An 18,860-nucleotide genomic window follows, 5' to 3' on the forward strand; every position below is an offset into this window, starting at 1 on the left:
AGAGAGAAAAAAAGATAGTACCTAAAAGAAAAATGAAACATTTAAACGCCCTTGAAGATTAAAGTTTGGTCTTCCACATTAGGAAATGGCTTATTTCCTTTTCAAGTCGTCCCAAGGCTTTCTTCTCCCAAAGGTTGGCAGTTTTGTTGCACGGCCTCCAATCCCATCACAGGACCCCGCCTCTGCCTCTCCATCTATTTGTCATAAAAACCCGTAAGAGAGGCTTGGCAGACAAAAACCAACAAGTCTTGAAACTGCTTTGCTACTGTCATCTGAATGGAATCATGTATGCAACGTGGATAAAACGTAAAACCAGTAGAAGGAATCTACAAGAATGTGCCTTCAAGAGCACATTCTCTCTAAAGAGACTCACAGACATAGAAAACAAACTTATGGTTACCAAAGAGGAAAGAGGGGTGGGGGGAGGGATAAATTACAAGGTTGGGATTAACATATACACACTACTGTATGTAAAATATATAACCAACAAGGTCCTACTGTATAGCACAGAGAACTATACTCAGTATTTTGTAATAACCTATAAGGGAAGAGAATCTGAAGAAGAATGGATATATACATCTCTCTCTCTCTCTCTCTCTATATATATATACACACACACACACACACATATACATATATATATATATCCCTGTACACTTGAAACTAACACAATATTGTAAATCAACTATACTTCAATTTAAAAAAAAAGATTATGCTGCTATTATTCAAGATACTTTTGGAATGCCTTTTTGGGAGAGAACACCCCTAGAGTTAACACGGCAGAGACATTGCTATGTTCTTGCCGAACCCCATTTCCTTTCCCTTCTAGTCCCACAACCAGACAATATTTCCTAACATCCGCTGCAATTCAGTGCAGGCGTGAGACTGAGCTCTGGCCATGCAGTGGGGGTGGACATGACGTGTGCCACCTCTGGGCCTGGTCCCCAAACCTCCTGCTTTTTCTCTTCTCTCACTTGCTGGCTGGATGCAGAGGGTCCAGTGAGAACTCTGACAGCCTAGGAGAGAAAAGAGCCACCACATGGCAGGAGCCTGGGTCCCGGACCTATTGACCTGCATCTGACTGTGACATCAGTAAGAAATAAAATGGTACTGTATTAAGGCACTGACCTTGGGAATTTCTTCTGAAATTATATTTTTAAAGCAAATCTATCCCAAGGGTGAAGAGTGGTCACCTTCCTAAGTAAACTAATGCTTGCTACAGAGGCAATTAAAATGAAGAATTCTAAAGACACTGTGACCACCTGTGGCACCGCTGGAGCAGGTCTACAGCTTCTCCAAGGATCATCTTTGAAACCAGCAGCGCTCATCTGAATACAGAACAGAGTTTATAAGGCATTGCAACATAGGAAGAATTGGAGCCACGGGATTATTATAAAAGGCTATTTTAAAACCATTACCACTTTAATAATCACAGTATTCTAATAATCAAAGCATGACTTTGTTTTATGTATGGTACAAAGCGATGGTGTGATCTCCAGGGGAAATCATCGTAGCCTAGTCCCCAGGACAGAGTTAGGAGAAGGGAAGTTTGTAAGAAAATATGGCAGTATTATCTTGCTAGTTGGCTGGTAATGCATGAGCTGTAATGTTTCCTAGCTGCTTATGTATTTGGGGAGGAAATTATGTTTAAAGTATTTAATTTCAGTTGTACAAAAATCACGCGATGGGGGTAAAATGCCATTTATCAATTGTTACATTCTTTCAAAATCAAGATATCCACATTTTGGAAAAATTTTAAATTCAGAATGTGTCAAATTACAGACATTGTAGATCAACAAGAGCCTGCTGCATTAGTTCTGGCATGTGTGATTAAAACTGGTAGGTGCCCTGCTTTGTGAATTCATACCTTGCAAATAAACAGGTGAATCTTAATCTAGGAAACAAGTGATGAAAAAGCTACTGTACGAGGCAAAGGGTGAGGTCCCAGTGTCACTGAGTCTCAGTTTCCTGATTTACAAAATGGCAACAATAACAGTACTCAGCTCACAAATTTGTGACACGGAATAAATGAGTCAATGCACATAAAGTTCTTAAAACTGTGCCTGGCACCTAGGAAACACTAGTTATTCTTAATAGTGTTGAGACCATGAAAATGCCTGATAGCTTTAGGCATATTTGAACGATTGATTAAGCCAGAACAGAGCAAAATACACTTTTTCCTCATTATTTATTTTTAACCAATAATCTTTTCTTCTATGTTATTTCTCCATCTATCTATTTATATCAGATGTGTGTTTAAATACATAAATGTACATATATACATTCTTTTTCAAAAGTTAAGTTTCTTAAAAGTCAATTTAGGAAATTTCTTAAGGAAATGACAAATGTATGAAAATGGTCATTATTTCCTACTGACTGACTTTACAAGTGCCTGCCACATTCTTCACTATTGTGTCCGTCCAGCTGCCTGTGAGAGAGGGACAGCACCTCTTTTACCCCTGTTCTCCTTAAGACTCATTCTGTTTTTCCATTGCTTAAACTCTATTTTCAAGAGGAAAAAAAAATTCAGCCTAAAAATTCCTCTGGGCCAAAACACAGCCTTGGGCATTATGCTAAGAGGGACTTGAAAAATCTGGCTGCGGCATTTTTTGAATCTGTTTGTAGGGATGAGAGCGTCTCCATTTAGACTCTGTGTGTATTTCCATAACTGTTTAATTCTCTCTTCGTGAACAAGCACTTTAAAATCAAAATGAAAAATTAAGTGAAAACTCCAAATGCCTTTTTTTTCCAGTTGCTGCAAGAATCCGTGCAATTGAGGGAGTCTCTTAAAAGGAAGGCAAATTAACAGCGAGAAAGCTCTCACTGGTGATGTGAATGAATGGCCACATTTCCATGACATTTTACTGCATCCACTCAAACAGATGGGATTCCAGGGCTAACTGGCCTCCGTTGAGATGAATGAGATTCCACAACTATTAGCACATTGGCATAGCAATGGGCCGGATTCGGTTGCAGAGGCATTCTTACAGAAACAAAGAAGAGCACAAAGCTATCCTGTCTCCAGTGCCCATCAATACAGACCCATTTGTTATGGAATCCCATTCATTCAACCTCAAGCTACATTCAGTATCATATGACCCTCTTCAGGCACCACATGGAAATCCTGAGGATTGGATCAGCTATTAACCACTATTGATGCTGATGTGGCTGGTTTGGCTACAGAAGACCAAACAGCACTCCCGCAAGTGGTGATGCAAGTCAAAAAAAGCACCAGGCAAAAATCAAACACGTAGAGAAAAAGCAGACTCACAGATAAGCAAACGCACTAAGGCCTCCTGTGTTGGCAAAGGTCACCCAAGACACTGAAATTCAATGAAGGGGGTTTTAAGTTAAGGAAAACAGGCAAGCACCAGGGAAGCTGTCATGTAAAAAGGCTGGGGACCCAAGCCCCCTTTCCTATAGAAAGGAGCCAGCACGGGGCATGCCTTGCAGATGGAGTGGGCTGGCACACAGCCTGCAGAGCACATCTGGCACACAGGTGTATGGCCCTGGATTCGAAAGCCAGCCATCAACAGTCATGTGCAAAGAGTCCTATTGCTATTTGGGGTGGAAAGTGAGAGAAATTATAGCTGAAAAATCATTATGCTTTTCCAAAAAAAAGCGTATGGGTCCCTGCCAAAACAGTATTCCTCTAGCAGATTATATTTTTAATCCACCTACTTAATTAACTAGCTCCTCAGTGGACCAAATGATATTAGTGAATGAGTTAGAGTAATATTGCCACTGGAGCAGCCATTTAATTCTGGCAACTCTAAAGCAAATTATTTCATAAATGGATAGTTTATTCAATTCCGTTCAGTTCCAATTCAATTCTGAGCCCCTTCTATGACCAAAGCACTGAGCTAGACCTGTGGGGGAACAGAGTGAGGGAGGAACAATCCCTGCCCACAATCTAAATGGGGAATGGTGACCGGTAAGTGAATTATAGCAATAGAATGCAAATCAAGCACATGCGTGCGGCGTGGGCGTGGGGATGGGAGGCAAGAAACTGGTCAGAGAAGGGGGGGTTACTTTCATGGGTAGGAAAGCAGAAAAGACTTGACAGAGCAGAGACCATGGATGATGAATATGAAAGATACAAGAAGGCAATGGGCGGATAGAGATGAGGGGATGACAGATATATTTGGGGAGTATAGAGAGACCACAGTGATGTAAATCTAAACTAGAAGACGGCAATGAGAATGGGTAGAAGGGGAGTGACTGCAAGAAAGAGATAATTTAACCAGTGATTGGATGAACTGGGCAAGCTTCATGAATGATTGCTTATGTGAAAGGTCCTACAGTGGATGCTAGGACATGAAAAGAAAAGACACACTCAGGCCACACATACCGCCAAAGTAGCTCACAGCCTAGTGGGGGAAAAGACCACCCATAAGGGTTTGTTCCATCCTCTGACAGAGTCATGTGCCTCATATTATGAGAGCACAGAGACAGGCACCTAAAGCAACCCAGGGCTGGTGGGGGAAGGGTGAGAGCTCAGCTGGAGGAAGGGTCTTCTGCACAGAAGAGGGAAAATGCAGGGTGTCAGCCAGGGCATCGTGTCCCATGAGGCAGGAAAGGAAGGAACTAGATGGAGAAGCCCCTGAACACACTGTTATGGAGACTGGACTGTTCCCCTAAGGGTAATGGCCAGTGAGTCTTTAGTAGCTTTGAAAAAGGGGAGTGACATTAACAGACTTGCATTGTACAAAGGGCACCTTGACAGCTGTGTGGAGAATGAGAATGGATTGATGGCAAAGACTGAAGGCTGGACAATTGGACAAGAGACAATGGCCATGGTCGCCCTGAGACAAGGTCCACGGCCTTGGTAAGCCCCAAGGATATTAATGGGGTATAGCATAGATAGAATAAGACCTGGACTGGACACCGGGCATTAAAGGAGAGTAAAGAATCAAGGTCCACTCCAGAATTCTGGTTTTAGAAACTAAGCAAATGATGGTGCCCTTCATCAAGATGGGGACAGAGAAGGAGCAACAGGTTTCAAGGAGGAGGAATGCTGCTTTGGATGAGTTCATCTGAAGTGTCTATGGCGCATACCAGCTGAGATGTTCATGAGCACAGACTGATGTTAAAACAAGTCACAACCCTATAGAAAACGGAATAAAACAAGCTAACTCTAATTGTGCACCCCAACATGGCTGGCTCCTTATAAATCAGTATGATCATAGAACAGAGTGATTTAGAATGAATGTAACAAAAGGGAAAAGTATACAAAGATAAACCCTCCAACGCAGAAGTCTTTCCTGTAGTGTGGATTCTCTACGTTCTTTTACATATCTCTTTAGAGACATGGTCTTCAGAAGGCTCAGTAAATGTCAACAGGTTCTGGGCTCTAATTTGCCGGGCTCTCTGATTTGTAAGCACTTAGTGAGTAACTGCTATGTACAATGTGCAACACGGGGTGAAATGAGGAATCTCAAAACAGACACAGCCTTGTCCCTAATGTCCCAGACATTATCCATGTGGTTGATGTGACACAGATATTCATGACCAGAACACACAATAAAACCTGCCTGGTGATGAACAATGAACAAAGTGAACAGTAGATGACAATACTGAGCTGAGCTTATTCAATTTTGGGTATTTTTTCGTTGTGGATTTTTTGCATTAATTTTGATTCTTTGATTTTTTGGCCATGCCGTGTGGCTAGTGAGATCTTAATTTCCTAATCAGGGATCGAACCTGGGCCCTTGGCAGTGAAAGCAAGGAGTCCTAACCACTGAACAGCCAGGGAATTCGCAATTTTGATTTTTTAAAGAAAAATTTTGCATTAAAATATTAGCTTGATTGCTGAGTTTCTGGTGCCCCTAACTTAGACCGTGTGTCCCAGGTGAGCACCGTACTCACCCCATCCCAATCCCGGCTCAGGAAACGTCATCCATAATTCAGACGAAGCACACAAACAGCCAGGAGTCATCAAGGCCAAATCGTGACCTCCCCCTTCCTAAATCACTCTAGTCTCTGAATTCTTCTTCATCCCTCTCATGAACAGAGCTGCCTCCTCAAAACAATTTAACCGACAGCTATGCTTAGAGCTTTCCTTTTGGGCAAATCCTCTATAGTGAATCACCAGGAGAAAGATGGTATCATTAATTAGCTCAGATTTTACATTTTGCTTCTTTATGGGTAGTTTCCAATTTAACATAAGCATGTATTTTGATTTCTATCAAAACTATTTCTTCCCTCCGACCCCCAACAGGTCTATGCACTTTAGAACCCACCAAAAATATTTTGAGCAGACAAAGAAAATCGGAGTTTGCTGACCCCTCCACTGGACCCAAGCTCCCCTGGGGAGAAGAATCCTTTCCAGCAGGTGCCCTGCTGTCTTCTCAGTGCCGAGGTCTGTGTGGTCAGACCGTAGTTGGTACTTAATACACGCTTACCCAAGTGTTGAGAAATAGAAGATTCTTAACAACTACATTTACCAAAACAAGTTAGAAGATATTCACATTGCTTAATTACAGCCATATATGTGTTCTCATTACTGTTTTATATCAGCCCAATGCCCACAGAAATTCAAAGCATGACTTTCCAACCCTAACCTCATTGAATTGTCACCTTCTGACCATTCCTTTGGTAAAGGCAGAAGCTGTACAAATGGATTTGAGTCAGGGTACTTTATACTCAGTGAAGAAATCGTCTCTGTGTGTTCTTACTAGGGAATGAAATTCTGAGCCACCTTTTGGAGGACAGACTGCTCATTAGTGATATTTCCTTTTTGAACTGTTATCTTTTTTTTATTGGAGTGTAGTTGATTTACAGTGTTGTGTTAGTTTCCGACACACAGCAAAGTGATTCAGTTATATATGTATAAATATATATATTTTTTTGGATCCTTTTCTTTCATAGCTTATTACAAAATATTGAGTAGAGTTCCCTGTGCTATACAGTAGGACCTTGTTGGTGATCTGTTTTAGATACAGCAGTGTCTTTATGTTAATCCCAATATTAGTGATATTTTGATGGCTCACCTGACTTGGAAATGTCTCGTTAAGGGTCTGGGAATGATGTGCACAAAACCAGACGTGTCTCTGCTTGTGCCGCTGTGTATGCAGAACTGCTGAGCACTTTTCCTGGAGAAAGATAACTCAGGATGCCTCTCCCCTACTGAACACTCACACACACACCCACCCGTGGCTATTATTTGGGTGGTCTGGATCATGACGCAGAACAAGTGACGAATTCCATGAAAGCAGGAATGAACGGTACCCAACCATAGATTACAAACTCTTCCGTACTTTTCCCCTGAAGAATTGTACTCCTCCTCTTGCTCAAATGGCTTGCCCACATAATTTTAGAGGCTTCAGATATTCTTGGGAAGTGTCATCCAGCTAGTGAACCCATCAGACGTTATTCAGTTTATGAATTCTTATGAGCACATAGGTCAAAACGTTACTGCCCTAAGTAACATTTTAAATGATTTTAATGTACTCCCATAAAAAGTTAGCTGCCAAGACTCAAATCTGTGGACTCCAGAATACAGGGACTATACAGAATCTTTTAATATTACAACTAGTTTTAATGCACCAGTCTGGTTGGTATTACTGCGTGTGCACATGCCTGTGTGTGTATACGTATTACATATTATATACATAATTATAAAATGAAAAATACATATATAGTTTCATGGACTATTGTATTTGTTTCCTTCTCTAGGTATAGCAGTTAATTCTAATAAATTGTAATTTACTTCTTCTCACTTTTAGTTCCATAGAAATAAAAGAAAAAGCCAATAATTATTTTCCCCTCTGTTGTTTTATCTTCACAACAAAATATCTTTGTACATAAGAGGAACAGAATGTACCAATTTCTAATGTACTTCATAGCATAATATTTTGGACCAACTTAAAAATATGTTAACCAGGCTTACTGCATGAAAAGGGTAAGATCTTTAGCTAAATTATCCTAAAATAAAAAGGCAAGTGAGTTGAAAGCACAGCAGTGCAAAAAACCAACTCTATAGATATCCACATGTCTAGAGAGTATTTAAACTATTTCACTTTATAAAATTCAATGGGGAATCTGATTTCTGGTGTTCTGGCTTATAGAATCACTTGGGAATGAATAATTCATAGGCTTTTTACCCAGTCTCAAGTGTAAATCAGTCAAATATAGCAACATGATATTCATGCTGAATTTCTAAGTACTGAAAAACATTTAGATGGAAACTTCTTTTCAAGAGAGCAGGAGGAAGAATGTCACTTTCCCTCCGCTCACTGTGCTCAGGCATATTTGCACTACGTCGTCCTTTAAAAAAATCTATACAAAGAGATTTAATGAAACACTAAACCAGTTAGGTTGCAGAAGTGAAGAAAAGAAAAGCAACAGAAAACTTTCTCACTGTTATGTTTTCTGTATTAACATACTGACGTGAAACTAAACAGAAAAAGCAATCTAATAACAAACATTCCTTTGAGACATGCTCAGGGAGCAAAAGGACATCCACTTATTGTTCCGCCCATCCGATTGGTCCATATATGGCAATAAAGGTACAATAGACGGAAACAGGAAACAGACTGGCACATCTGTAGTATCTTATTAGCAGTTAATGGATATCGGAGAAGAACACGCATATAAAGCTGAATCGTCTGGACCAATCTCCGAAGCAATTACTCTTAATTAGTGGGTTCTGTTTATAGATTCAACTTAGTGTACCCTTATGTATCAAAGAGATGAAAGCAGCTGCAGAAAGAGAGATGAGGCTCTTAAAGGAAAAGTATTCCAAGATGTTGGAGGATTTCGTTTTGGTGAAGTGAAACCATTTCTTTCCCTTCTCTGCCTGGCAGCAGGGGGCTTTCTCCTTTGTGAATGATTAAAGAAAAGGTAGGAAAAAATTTCCAAAGCTGGCTAGCTGTTAAAGGTATTCTTGTCATCTGCCTTAGGGAAACGTAAAGAAAACTGGTCAAAACAAAATAATTGTGCAGAACAAAAATATTCCCTCAAACTGTAACTATAAACATTTCCAGGAGGTGCCATCCTCCACCTTCAACCAAATCAATGCTTTAGAGATGCAGCACCTGCATTTGGTGTTTGCCAAATTGGAAGCAGTGGGGCAAAATGGATGATGTGACCAGCTGTATCTCCATAAGAGGGAAAACACCAAATGGTTTTTCCAGGCCAATCTAGTCAAAAGAGATCCGAGTGTATTCACGGAGCCGCTGAGCCAATCGCCCACTGCCTGTAAATGGAAAAATATCATGTAGCTCAGTTCCCCACCCAATATATACCACATACTGGCCTTTTCAACAAAAAGGAAATTCCTTTTGGGTAGTGGATGTTGCATTTGTACAGTCCTATTCCCATGTAAACAGTCCTATGGCTATCTTTCTTAGAGGGAGCCGTCACTGGGGTCCTGCCTCTGGTGTGACTCTTGAACTACTAGAAGGCTTGATTCTTTTAAGCATTTCTGATTGGTTTTGCAACACACTGGTCTACTCGCTTGAAAGTCAGCGAAGTTCTTTCCTGTCTTGTGAAATTCTGTTTTAAAAGATCATTTTGAATGCATAGTTAGTGCACTAATGTTTAACCTGTGACCATTCTCTCAAATGACTGTACTCTGTGCATACCTAAGAAAGCTGGGCTGGATTTCTTCAGAGGGTAAAGGAGGGAACTTCTTACTTGTCTGGGGTTTACCACAATTCAGGATAGGCACGATTTCTTTGCATTTGCCTTCCTGAGTGTCCAGGAGTTTGTACATGAGCCCCTCCCCCACTAAGGCAAGAGCAACTAAAGGACTGGCCTTTTCCATTGTCTTCACACGCAGAGCACAGGCCGAATGGAGCCTCCCAGGCTCTGGCTCCCACGAAGGGCTCCAGGAGTCCGTGCTGGAAGACAGTGCTGCAAACATGGGCTGTTCTCCCCGGGGAGGCCTCTCTTCTTGCAGAAACCTGCTCCAGACGCTCTTCTGTCGGATGAACCCACCTCTGTTTTACTGTGTTATGCATTCAATTTTTCAGGTCTGAAATTTAAGATTCTTGGCGAATGGTTCTGATGTTCATGAATATGGGCAATGTTGTTAAAATTTCATTAAGTTTATAAACAGCATTCTTTTTTTAATGTATGTATGTATGTACCTAATCTATCTATCTATATTGTTTTAAATTGAAGTATAGTTGATTTACAATGTTGTGTTAGTTTCAGGTGTACAACAAAGAATATACATACATATCTACATATGTGCATATATTCTTTTTCAGATTCTTTTCCCATATAGGTTATGACAAGATATTGAATATGATTTCCTATGCTATACAGTAAGTCCTTGTTGTTTATCTATTTTATGTATGGTAGTGTGTATCTGTTAATCCCAAATTCCTAATTTATCCCAAACCCCCTTTCCCTTTGGTAACCATAAATTTGTTTTCTATGTCTGTGAGTCTATTTCTGTTTTGTAAATAATTTCACTGCATCATTTTTTTAGATTTCACATATAAGTGATACCATATGGTATTTGTCTTTCTTTGTCTGACTTACTTCACTTAGTATGATAATCTCTAGGCCCATCCATGTTGCTGCAAATGGCATTATTTCATTCTTTTTTATGGCTGAGTAGTATTCCATTGGATGTATGTACCACATCTTCTTTATCCATCCGTCAATGGGCATTTAGGTTGCTTCCATGTCCTGGCTATTGTGAATAGTGCTGCTATGAACATTGGGGTGCATGTCTCTTTTTGAATTAGAGTTTTCATCTTTTCCAGATATATGCCCAGAAGTGGGATTGCTGGGTCATATAGTAGCTCCATTTTCAGTTCTTTAAGGAACCTCCATACTGTTCTCCATAGTGTAGCCTTGTGTTTTTTACGTACTCTTTCGAGGTGAGTGACAGAGTCGCAGGCAAAGAACAGAGTACACAAATGGAGAGAGGCATGTTGCACTGTGCGTGCATTCATTCATGGGCAGTCAGACTGTATGGGCCGCAGGCATGGGAGGCGAGTAGGAGACAGCAACGGTCAGTATAAGCACTACGCGGTGACTATCACCCTCTTTCTGAGTCCGTGCTCCAGCAGCGACCTGAAACGGGGTCTCGAACGTGAGGGTCTTCAGCTGGCCCCTCTCCCAGAGTTCTCACAGTGTGCATATGAGCACCACCTGCTTAAGCAGGTAACCGAAATGGCCCAGAGAAGCGACCTGTCCACAGTCACATTTTCTGATAAAACTGTGATCAGCATATGCGCCCTCTAGTATATACTACATACCATTCTCTAGGTTATACATTCACATGCATGCATTACTGCTCAGGATTGTAGAGGCCACATCACATGTGAATGGTCCTCCATATGGGTAATTTAATGTTCTAGGCTACTTCTGACAGTACCCAAATGTCAATAGAGGCATTTTTCACAGATTTGAGAACCCATTCCTAATGGAAGAGTCACCATAATGCCACTATATATAATTCCTACAGACCAAATCATCCTCCCCACACCCCCATCTCCTTTCTCGCTCCAAAATGTCTATAGGTGGTAATTAATTTTTCTTTCCCACTCAGGGTGTTATTTCTGGATGAAGTTCAGAGAAAGGTAATGGGATGGCCATGTAGCTAGGTGGTTTTCAGTCCATTTCCATAACATATCAGAATAAAACTAATTCTTTATTCCTAGCTTGTGTCTTTCTACTGCTCAGCAGCTGTGAAGATAGACCAGACACAGGGAGAAATGTTTAAAGTGAGCTAAGATGATGGACATATAATGCAAAAGGAAGCAGCTCCCAGGCCCTTACTTTCAGAGGCTGAGCTGTGCAAGGGTAGACATCCAAGCTGCGGCTTTAAAAAGGGAAAGGGGAAATTTAGCAACTACTTACTAGGTTGAAGGATCTGTGGTTGGCATTCTTTCATACAATAATTTAGTTCAGTCCTTTCAGTAACGCTGAGAGCCAATGAAATTATTGTCCATACTTTACACATGAGGAAACTGAGACACAGAGATATTACATAATACGCTCAAGTCCGCAAAGGTAGAAGGTTTTAAAGCAGGGTCTGAACTTGCATTTTCCACTGTACCAGCTGCTTCCATTAAAGAACAGCCACAGTTATTAGTTAGTAATTATGATCATCCAGTAACTATAGGAATGGTCCTTGCAAGTCGAACTAAAAGAAGATCCAGTACAATTAGGAGATCAGAAAATAAGAGTAGATGAATATGGGTATGTTGAATTACAAGAAGGTAAGAACTAAGTGGATGTTTGAGGAGTTTATATGGAGGAGATAATAAATATTATCCACTATTACACTGTGATAAAACTAATGAATAGCAGTTAAAGCATTACCAGGATGTTTCAAAAATTATGAGGAATAAGAAAGTTATGTTATATTGAGTTAAATAAATATGAATGATACAAAGAAAAAAAAGAAAAAAGAAAAAAAGAAGATCCAGTACAGAGAGCCATGAAAATCTTGGAAGAGCCACCTCTTCTGACCCAGCCTCACTGGGATCTACTGATCCAATGATTTTGTAACATATCAATATTATCATTTGTAAGAGCATTTAAAAACTGTTTTCGTCAAGTAGCTACCATGTTAGTTGACAATTATGTTTTTAAAATTTCTGCCCACGATTAATAGAAGCAACCCTGCCTCTGACCAGTAGATAGAACAGTGTGTACTTTTTAAAAAAACTTGTCAGAAAAGGGCCTTCCTGGCTTGCTGGCTCATTCATGATGTAAGATGAATGTAAGATGATGTAAGAAGGCTCACATCACTTTATTAGGGCGTTCATGTCTCTTAAGCATCGCATACTCTGTTACAGAGAAAAATGTAACTTACATACCGCAGTTAGGAATTCTTTTGGCTGCATGTAACAGAATTTCTGAGTGGCTTAAGCAGTGAAGGTATTTGAGTGTGTCACGTAAACAGCGAACCAGGAAAGGAGCAAAGGTCAAAGAAATCACCAAAGAGCTCTGTCCCCTATCTTCTTTCCACCTCCACTGATGTGCTGGCTTGGTCAGTGCAGGAGGAAGGGTGGGAGGGTGGGAAGGGGCATGTATACATTTTGCCAGGATAACCAGAGCTCTCTCAGAAGGACTCTTTAGACTTCTGCTCAAGTCTCAGTGGCCAGAGCTGTCATCTGTCCAGCCCATGCTGCAGGGTCAGCTGGGAAAGTGAGAAGATTTTCTAGCCTCTTTGGTGGAAGCCAATAGGGGAGAAGAGGGTTGACACGGCTGTTGGCATTCAGCAGCACCTGCCTCACTAATGTAGTGACTGTGAAAAAGGATTTTGTTTCAGACTATTAATGTTACAACATTATTTTGGTACCAGATATCGACATACATATTACCTGCTTTATTTCTATTGTAGAAGAATTTTCAAAGCCTGTTTTGAGTCTCATACCTATACTCCTCCCTTTACTATTTGTTTATAGATTTGGGATGAGAGGCAAGAAGTAACCAAACAGCACTAATTTCAAACGAACACTACTTTCCAAAGACTTCCTTTGCCCTCATAGGATGCCTGGGTATTCCTCCCACCAGTTTACAGTTATGTCGCTTAAAAACAAATGTCAGGTCTTGTATAATTTCCATGTATCCTCTATACACAAGAAAAAAATGGGAAGACTTTTTGGCCCTAAACTATCTCCTCACTTGGTGCAGAACTATTTTTCTTTTTCTTTTAAATTTATTTATTTACTTATTTAAAAATTTTTTTGGCCGTGCCACGTGGCATTCCAGATCTTAGTTCCCTGACCAGGGATCAAACCCTTGCCCCCTGCAGTGGAAGCATGGAGTCTTAACCACTGGACTGCCAGGGAAGTCCCCAGAACTATTTTTCTTTAGTATAAAACTGGGACTTTTACTCTGGAAATGAGACATTCCACTTCAACTCAATCATCCAGGAAAATCCATGTCACATGGTGGCCGTACCCTCTAGACTGGAACAAACCTCAAAATTCGACTCTGGAAGTAACTCCTTTGGCCGGTATGTGGCTTCCCAGCAATATGGCCACAGCCCATTAGAACAATGGGTTGCCCTGACTCGGATCTCCTAGTCTGGGTGTTGGGAAGAAGCTGCAGATCAAGTAATACTTAATAGAAGGAATAGAAAAGGGAGGGTGAGTTTCCCAAACTTGTCTAAAGATAAGAATCATTTGGTGAGCTGGTTAAAAATATAGATTCCTGGGCCTGAAGCCAGAATCGAATCAGAATTTGCAGGCAGAGGTCTGGAAATCTGCTTTCTTTTTTCTAACAAGTGCCCCCCAGTAAATTTTATCATTGGTGATACTCATCCTGGCTGCTCAGTAGAACCATCTGGAGAGCTTGTATAAAACACCAATGGTCGGAGCCTCACCCTCAACCAGAATAACAGAGCATACAGCCCAGCATTTGTTTTTTAAAATATCTCTGGCAACTCTGCTGTGCAGATCTGACAAAGGCACGGGCTTTGGCGTGGAAACCCGTATGTAAGTGTGGCAGCTTAGAGAAAGACTTGATTCAGCTAAAGGCATTACTTCAGGGATCAAACTATGGCCTACAGGCCACATCCTGTGTTCTGTCTGCTTTGTAAATAAAGTTTTATTGGAACACAGCCATGCCAGTTCTTTACCTACTTTCTGTGGCTGCCCTCTGCCCTACCTACCACAGCAGAGCTGAACAGCTGCAGCAGAGATCACTATGGCCCACGAGCCCCATATATTCACTCTCTGTCTCTTTACCAACTTGACCAATCTCTACTCACCGAACATTTGGATCAAGGGCAGTTAAAAAATTATAATCATAACACTAAGCTCGGATTATATATAAGATATGGTTCTGAGTGCCCTGCATCTACTACCTCTATTCTCACTTTACCAATAAGGAAACCGAAGATCTGAGAGGTTGAGAAACGTATCTAAGGTCACAGCACTAACAAAGGATGAGGCCAGGATTTGAACGCAGGCTGTTGGACTCGAGGACCTCAGGATGTCCCTTTTTAATTTAATTAGCATGTCTCTTAGACATGACTTTTGTGACAAGATATAGGAAGAGCAATGGCGAGCCATGAAGACAGATGTCTGAACAACCTAAGCCAGCCCTGTCTGTTCCCTTGAACCTCAGGCCCACTGGAGCAGTCAGCCTGGAAAGGATTCATTCTTTTATCAAACTTGAAAAACGATGAGTGCTGAACTGTACACTTTCTTTTTCTTTTTGCAGTGCACCATGTTCCATATGACTAACTCTTCAAGCTGGAGTCCTGAGCGCCACTAAAGGCTCCCAGACATATGGCACGATGATCACTTCCTTGGCTGCACTAAGCCTCACACCCTTAATCTGTCCCGTGACATATTCAGTATGTTCCTAGTTTTCCACAGGGTCATCAGGATAATAGTTTGCTGTTAAAGACTGGACATTCCTCTGGAATCCCCATTTGTGGCTGCTTGTCAGAGGATCAGTGAAGCAGTTGGAAGAGAAGAACATGCAGCCATTAAACGCTGAGGAACAAAGACCAGGCAGTGGCTGGTGAGACAAAAATACCCATTTTATTGTCAATATTTTGCTTTACAGGGAGCCAATAAGGCAATGGAAACATGTACATTACGTGATGAGATAACCCAGCCCCACAAAGACCTTCGGAGAGGGTGGAGCTTCTGGATCACCTGCACTGACAACAGAGCCGTCACCATCTCAGGTGCAAGGACAAAGCCACAAAAGGGCTCTGTGTCTAATTACTTTGTCCCAAATTTTATAGCCCTGAAGTTAGGCACACTGTGCGCCAAAGTGCTCATCAGACAAGTTACATGAAGGGTGAGCAGCGTGCTGAGTCATATTACCCACCCAGGTCCCTCCACTGGTTTCATTTAGTGTTCGCTGACCTGCATAGCCTTGAGATGCCTGGCCACGCACTCATACTGGCCATATCCATTCTAGCTGTATTGCTACCAGTTCTTACCAGACATTGAGAATACAAGGCCAGCAATGATGTTATTCCCCAATGGGAGAGCCAAGCGAGGTCCACCTGATGTTCCCATCACTTAAGACAGACTGTTTAGCCTCTGGAACTATGCCAGATTATTTGACGAGTGTTCAGTGCAGTCAGTGAGACTTTTTTTTTGTTCTTCCATCACCGCTTTTTATTTTTGAACGTTTAATGCCGATTTGATCTGAATTCTTTAGCCAGGGAAATTTGGTCTCTGGCTCAGGCTGACCCTCTCCTCCTCACTCCCCACGCCACACTTTGGGAGCAGCCTTCCTTGTAATGCCCACCCCCAGCCCCACTCTAGAACCTCTTCCACAGGGCTCCTCTCTCTCAAGATTCCAGGAAAGGACTGTTGGCCTGTCTTCACCTACACATTCCCAGGGAGAGGCCATCGCTCATCTGAATGGTTTCCAGGTAAGGTCACAAATGTGATTATAAGCGAGAACCTGAGGCTGTAGAGCTGCTGTTACAATCTAGAAAGCGCAAATGTGGAGGATGGAGGCTGGGGAGAAAGGGAGGTGTATAGCCTAGCACCACAGAGCCTCGGAAAAGCAAGGACGCAAACAGAGGACGCTCCCTCGTCTAAGGATACACTCAGATCTTGCTCTGTATCTGGCAGACTCCCTTTCCCAGTCAAATGGAAAAACCAAACTGGGCCACTGGATGCCTAAACTCATATAATTCCCAGGGCCAGGGCAGCTTTCATCCCAGGCAGTCTAGTCCCAAAGCATGCAAGGGCAGCACCGAGTTAGCCTGCTTCTAGGTCTGAAAGTGCAACAGCTCTGGGTCGCTCAGTTTCAGGGTTATCATGGAGGGATGATAAAGACCTACGGAGGCTAACAAGGCATTCTGTGGGCAGCCCTGTGTTAAGGAGGAGGGCCAGGGAGCACAGTGCCCTGGTGAGGATGGAGGAGTGCCCAGGTGACCTGACTCTGACCTGAGCTTCTGTGACACATGTGTGCGAGCCAGTCCCTGGAGGCTGCGTTATGACGGATACGGATCAGATTAGGTGTCCCTGATCTAAGTCTGAAGACTAGGACAAACGAAATTACACAGCTTGGCTAAGTTGCATACAAGAGGGGTTTTATCAATGTTAGAGAAAAAAAAAGGCACACAAATGGTCGGTCTAGTTCGGATTTACACAGGAAATCCCCAGCACCTCCTCTGCCCTCCTCACCCCTCACTGTCACCTCCTTCACTTTGCCTCAATGCATCTGCAGCTGCTCTCTAAATTACAGCACCAAGACACTGCTAGGCGAGGGGGGAGTGTCTCGCCATTCTGAAGTGCAGACTTCAGAATGGCAAGATGAGCACGGAATTCACGGGCAAGAGACGATTTACCTCATATCAGTGGACACTCCAGGCTAACTTCTGCCCAGGACAAATGGTCCTCAGCTAAAAGCTCAACTTATCTGCCTGCACCAGGATTCAACTCCTCTTTCAGAAACTGTCCAGAAGATTTGTATCACTGGCATGATATTTTTAAAAAAATCATTATATTTCATGTCAGTATCATTATCTCTGAGGTGTATCCACCCTTACAGCAAAGACCTAGACACAAAGATAGTTCTTCTTTTGTCTACTAATCATTTACAATTGTCTATACAATTCTGCAGTGGCCCCATTTTCTCCCTCGTCTTGACCACCGGTTCCGAGTTAAAGCACAAACCAGCCAGCTATGGATTGCAGCCCGTTCGCTGGCTCTCATGCTTTGCTTGTGGTTCTGTAGGCTTTCTGTGAGGTAGCATTCCCTCCTCAGAAAGTAGATATATCATCTGTCTGTTAACCACAAATTATCTTTCCCCAAAGCTGATGATGATGGCAAATAACCATGTCCTCAAACATGCCACTGACAGGCTTTAAAAAAAAATACTGGCAATGATTTCCTGCACTGGAAGAGAATTCTGGTGAGAGAGGGAAGGGCAGAGAGATCACAGTTTTTCCTCAAGTACTACTGTAAAGGATAATAAAGCTGCAAGGCAGGGCTTCTCAAACTCGGGGATCTTGTTAAAATTCAGGTTCTGGTCCAGGTGTTTTGGAGCCAGCGATTCTGCTTTCCTACCAAGCCCCCAGGTGAGGCTGATGTTCCTGGTCTTCAGGCCATATTGGAGTAACAACACTAAGACAAGTCTACATTGGACGTCATCAGAAGCACTAGTATTTCCAACGACAAATCTTACAACCCACAAATCTGTCACACATGCACACCCTACTCACCTGATTTCCACGTCTCTATGCTGCCTGCAGAAGGTGAAGAGGACACTTCATTATTTATAAAAGTAACTTCATTTTATAAAAATCTGGATTTACCAAACTGATTTTATACCACTTAAAAAAGAACTCAGTTCATGGACGGACTTAGAGATGATCATACTAAGTGAAGTAAGTCAGACAGAGAAAGACAAATATCATATGATAGCACTCATGTGGAATCTAATTTTTTAAAATGATACAAATGAACTTATTTACAAAACAGAAACAGACTCACATATTTCAAAAACAAAATTACAGTTGTCAAAGGGGAAACGTGTGTTGGGGGGATAAATCAGGAGCTTGGGATTAACATATACACACTACTATGTATAAGACAGATAACCAACAAGGACCTACTGTACAGCACAGGGAACTCTGCTCAATATTCTGTAATAACCTAAATGGGAAAAGAATCTGAAAAAAATGAATATATGTATGTGTATAACTGAATCACTTTGCTGTACACCTGAAACACAATGTTGTAAATCAACTATACTCCAATAAAATTTAAAAAAAGAACTCACTTGAGCATTCCTAGATGTAGAATGCTCCCCTACTAGCAAAATAATGATTTACTTCGAAAAGCTGTACTTTGAATATAGAAGCATAGGAAACCATTCATGATTAACCTGGTAAACATCTAAATTGGGATATGGTGGAAAGAAGTTAACACCACAGGATTGCAATGAAAGCCCTTGGA

The sequence above is a fragment of the Balaenoptera physalus genome (genome assembly GCF_965194825.1).
Source record: "Balaenoptera physalus genome assembly, chromosome: 4".
NCBI classification, from domain to species: Eukaryota; Metazoa; Chordata; class Mammalia; order Artiodactyla; family Balaenopteridae; genus Balaenoptera; species Balaenoptera physalus.